The following is a 5879-nucleotide window of genomic DNA, read 5'->3' on the forward strand; positions in this document are numbered from 1 at the left end:
GCAGAGGGAAGGGAGAAGAAATGCAGTGTGCGTCGGACAATGTCGACTGCGGTGGATAGTGGCCGTGGCACTGTGTCCGACATGACGAGCATGGAGTCATGGATGAGTGACCCCGTCGGCGGTACGGCGAGCGACACCGTCGGCGAACTAGTTTCGGTGCTCGCACAAAGACAGACGACAAAGGAGGAGAATGCAGTGCTCGCGCCATGGTATCATTGGTGCAGTGGACAAGAGAGGAGGCTGTGATGATCGAAGCCGGAAACGACTCCAGTGTAGTAGGGCGAGAGATAGGAGGCCAAGATGATCGACCCAACGGCGGTGCGGCGAACTGCAGTGTGCACGGAGGCAGAGGACACAACAAAGCAGTGTGCACGCCATTGCAGCGTCAGTGCAGTAGGAGGACGATAGAGAGTAGGCCAAGATGAGCGACACCCAAAATGACTCTAGTGTAGTAGGACGTGGGCAAGGAGATCAGGGGGAAGGGCGTCAGCGTCGAGAGGGACGAATAGGAGGGCTCTGAGCAGAGGACGGAGGAGCTTGGCATGGCGGCGGTAGTGCAGTAGGCTGCTGTTCAAAGAGAGATGAAGCTACGGTCGTTAAAACCAAAAATTTACAACACGAATGTTGTGCGGAACTGCGAGATTAGGCTGTTGGTCAAAGGAAATTTCAAACGATCGATCATGCGCGATGAATCTGACAAAATTCGCCTAGAATAGCTTCAAACGGGAAGACGAAATTAAGAACTTACGACCAACAAAACTACGAACCGATCTCCTGAATGGAACCGTAACATCGAGGTGCATCTTTTTCATGTAGAGCTTACCTTGAATCAAAGCACCGTTGTGTAGATCGGAAGGGGTTAGGAAGAACAGAATTAGAGAGAAGGTTACTGGAGGTAGGAGAAGATAAGCAGGCACAGGTGCATACCAGCTGGTATCCCTTCCATCTCCCCTCGTGCAAGTGGCCCACCATGTGCGCTCGCCTCAGCCTGGCTCGCTAGAAACTACCAATCTAAGTGTTTCCAGTGAGCCAAGCCCAAGTGTACTTTAAGAATGCAACCAACCAAACAGGCTCAATCCTTCTCGCGCGGACCAAACTGGGCCTAATGCAGGCAATCAAACATGTCATTTGTCTAGTTTGTATGTGTGTGTGTGCGCGCTCTTCATGATCAGCTCCGGCGAGCTCGTTCCATTCAACAATTGTGAGCCAGGACGGTGGTGCCCCACTAGTTTTCATCATGATGGCTGGTGTTTGTTTGCATCGATTTCGCTCATTCTTTCGTAGTTAACCCGCTCAACAACTGTCTTTTTATGCTAACCAATGTTCAGGATATCGCTTCTCGTTAACTTATCAGTCGACCCTAGATATAAATCGGTTTATCGGCCGATTTATCAATTTTATTGGTCGACTATGTATCGGCAAGGTCTTAAAATCTTAGGTTTTCGTATTATCAAGATCAATCAACATTGCAAACTCGTAAGCCATGTCACCCATATTCCTCTTAAACGACATGAGATATACCAGAAGTAGCCATCTACACAAACAGAAGGCATTAATAAGACTACAAAAACTGGACCAAAATAAAAAATCAGGAGCTAAATTGGTTGGGTCCCAGAGATTTACCAGCGAATATCGACAAATATCAGCAAATCTCGGTGGTATATCAATTGCCAGACCAGTTATATTCACTTATCTTATCAGTCTGTCCCCGATAAGTGATAAACGATTCCTAATTGCTTAAGAACGCTGCGCTTGTTCATTGTCTCGAGCGCATGCTCTTGTCCACTGTCTCCCTCCCTCACATGGTCCCCTTATGGATAGTAGAAATAAAACCAACCCAAGGGGCCCACAGAGAGGACTTAACGCGTAGGGAAAAGCACATGGTCATTGCGTTTCCGCGTGCCTTCCCATCCTTGACTTATCAGCAAGTTCCCACGTGCATGCATTTAGTTTACGTTTTTCAATTTTCAAGAAGCTATAACTTTTAAACTGAACATCGAAATCAAGATCTGTTTTCACCACTAGGTTCATCGCGACGAGCTCTTCAAAACTAGATCCCATATGGGTATGTTTCGACTAACTTTTTTTCTCGAGCAACTTTGGGTGCTAACGAAGCAACTTTAGTGTTATATGAAAGCAACTTCTTGTTAGTGTGTGCAGTATGACTGCCTATCATCGAAGACCCCTTCAAAGTTGGCTATCATGACTATCAAGTTAACTAGCTTCATCTCTAAGTTCCGTACCATAACTAGCTTCACCTCCAAGTTTATAGTATTGCTGGCAACTTAGTTTTTCGAGGTAGGCTTACATTTACACTAAGCTTGTTGCTATGGCTAGTGAGTAGCTTAATGGCATCCTTAGTTGCTTACAATACTTTTAGGTATGGTAAGCAACTTAGTTTCATAGATAGGCAACTTAGCAACACTAATGTGCAACTTTGTTATGTATTGTAGGCAACTAAAATAGTAATTGCAAGCAACTAATATAAGTATCACTGGTAATCAACTTCAGAGTGTTGTAGGCAACTTAGAAAAGCTGATAAGCAATTTCACACTATATGTATGCAACTAATTTGTAAAGTTAGGCAACTAAGCAGCAATGGTAGGAAACTAATTAGCAATAGCAGGCAACTAAGCATCACCGGTAGGCAACTTTATATCGTTGTAGGAAACTTAGAAAAGCAATGGTAAGCAACTTCAAACTATATCTAGGTAACTATTTTGTAAAGTTAGGCCACTGAGCAGCAATGGTAGGCAACTAATTACCAATAGCAGGTAACTAAGCATCACCGGTAGGCAACTTTATAGTGTTGTAGGCAACTTAGAAATGCAAGGATAAACAACTTCACAATATATGTGGGCAACTGGTCAACAATGGTAGGCAACTAGGCATCAATGATAGGAAATTCCATAGTATTTATAGACAATTGAGCAGCCATGGTAGGTAATTTGGGATAATGTTAGCAAATTAACAGGTGCACTTAGTGCAGTGAAGTTGCTTGCATGTAGCACTACCTCATGTTTCGTGTGATTTTTCTCATTCTTTTTACACAAACCAACCTAATTGGTAGTCCTACTAGGCAAAAAAAGGAGCTGCTTCCCTATAGTGCTACTTAGAGGTGAAACTAATCATTGTTGGTCATGGTAACTAATTTAGAAGGACTCCCGACTCATAGGTAGTCATATTAGGCAATAAAAATGAGTTGCTCTCCTATAGCACTAAAGTTGCCTCTATAGCATCCAAAGTTGCTCTAAAATAAACTTTGTCGAAACCTACTCATACGGGATCTAGTTTTGAAGAGCTCATCAAGAGAAACCCAGTGGTGAAAACGGATCCTCATTCGGATGCTTGAAACAAAAGTTATAGCTTTTAAATTTTTTGAAACCCGAAAATTAATGCATGTGGGCTCTTGACTGAGGCAACGTGAGGTTGAAGGCTCATGTAGGTTTCCTAATATAGAGGGTATGCTCGGGCACTCCATCTAGCGCCCGCGCGCTGCCTATCCACGTCCTAAACGATTTATCAGCTCACCAGTCGATATTTAGAATAGTGATGCTAACTAATACATCAATCATCCCTCAAAAAAACTAATACATCAATCGATGCGTTTGCCACTGAGTTCGAAAAAAGGGCCAGGGAACAGAGAGAAAGAAGAAACAAAGAACATAACAGAGAGAAAGAAGAGACAGAGAAATCAACATTTTCTAGTAGACCACGCCAACAACAAGCCATGTAAATCATACACTCTAAAAATATCTTAACAATGCTTTCTAGTAGACAAATTATCTCTTTCAAATTGGGTACATCAATAAGTATTCAACATGTGCATTATTTTTTCTGATAGTTAATGTAATAACATTGTTGTATTTCTTGAAGAACATATTTTACTTTTGCGCGCATACAATGTGATTATTTAATATTGTTTTTATAACCAACAAGTGTAGGGGCTCAAAAGTCTTTGTCAGAAAGTATCACAACACAAATTTATATTTGACATGAGGGGAGCCAAAGAATACTTATAAACTTTAGCATTTGCATTGTCAATTCAACCACGTTTGGAAACAAAATAGTTGCTCCAAAGAATTACTATCAGTAGTCAATGCGATGAAGTGATTGTTGTTTGATTGATGTAATAGTAACAAAAGTAGTAATACTCGTCAGTTGCCAAGTAAAGTATCTTTCCAGATAGCAGTGACTACAAAAAATGTAGGGATGAGATGGATAAATGAGTCACCCAAAAATCGGGCGTTTTCTAACCTTTTTCATGCTAGGCATTACGGATCATCCGCCTCGCCAGCCCTTCGATCAAAACTCGTAACCGTTCGATGCGCATGCGTCATCTCGTCCTTCTCATTTATTCGCAACCCCATCGCACCACTTGAACATTCACAACAGAGCAGCGCCCCTGACCGGCGACTCCTTCCCTTGTAGCAGCATACATCACAGCAACATCGCTGGCCCTTTCCCTTGCAGCGGCCACCATCACAACAGTGCCGCTAATGTCTTAATCGCTGAGATAGTTCATAATGAAAATTGTCACATAATAATACAAACTTGCATAGATATCATCATCATCAATGTAATTGAGCTGAATAGACTCAACTATAAGGGAAATGACAAAATAAATGAGAAAGAAGATTATTATGTAAAAATGACACTTAATTTCTAGCATAATACCATCTTTGTATAGGGTAGTTCCAAATAAATTTTGGACGTGAGCGACATAACAAATATTTGTTTTTAATACTGAACTTTTATACTTATTAAACTATTTGCACTATGCTATAGTTTTAATGACTATAATTTTCTATTACTTATCACCGGAGTTAACCACATTAATATGTTGCTAAATTATATGTGTATTGTTCTTAATTATACAGTTATAATGTATATCGAAAAAACTTTGATTGTACAAAATATAATTTGTATGATGTAACAAAAATTCTATTTGCATTAATTTTTAAAAATGGCATCGACTGTATAATGTATATACATATATCTACGCATGTGCGTGTGTGTGTGTGTGTGTGTGTGTCTGTGTGTTCTTATATATTTTAATATAATTAAATATCATGGTAGGATATGTAAATCATACACTCTAAAAATATCTTAACAATGCTTTCTAGTAGACAAATTATCTCTTACAAATTGGGTCAATAAGTATTCAACATGTGCATTATTTTTTCTGGTAGTTAATGTAATAACATTGTTGTATTTCTTGAAGAACATATTTTACTTTTGCGCGCATACAATGTGATTATTTAATATTGTTTTTATAACCAACAAGTGTAGGGGGCTCAAAAGTCTTTGTCAGAAAGTATCACAACACAAATTTATATTTGACATAAGAGGAGCCAAAGAATACTTATAAACTTTAGCATTTGCATTGTCAATTTAACCACGTTTGGAAACAAAATAGTTGCTCCAAAGAATTTACTATCATTAGTCAATGCGATGAAGTGATTGTTGTTTGATTGATGTAATAGTAACAAAAGTAGTAATACTCTTCAGTTGCCAAGTAAAGTATCTTTCCAGATAGCAGTGACTACAAAAAATGTAGGGATGGGATGGATAAATGAGTCACCCAAAAACCGGTCGTTTTCTAACCTTTTTCATTTGGCTCATGCTAGGCATTACAGATCATCCGCCTCACCAGCCCTTCGATCAAAACTCGTAACCGTTCGATGTGCATGCGTCATCTCATCCTTCTCACATATTCGCAACCCATCGCACCACTTGAACATTCACAACAGAGCAGCGCCCCTGACCGGCGACTTCTTCCATTGCAGCAGCATACATCACAACAACATCGCTGGCCCCTTCCCTTGCAGCGGCCACCATCACAACAGCGCCGCCGACCCCTTACAAAGGATGGCCAT

This window comes from Triticum dicoccoides, chromosome 7A, assembly GCF_002162155.2.
Source record: "Triticum dicoccoides isolate Atlit2015 ecotype Zavitan chromosome 7A, WEW_v2.0, whole genome shotgun sequence".
In the NCBI taxonomy this organism is placed as follows: domain Eukaryota; kingdom Viridiplantae; phylum Streptophyta; class Magnoliopsida; order Poales; family Poaceae; genus Triticum; species Triticum dicoccoides.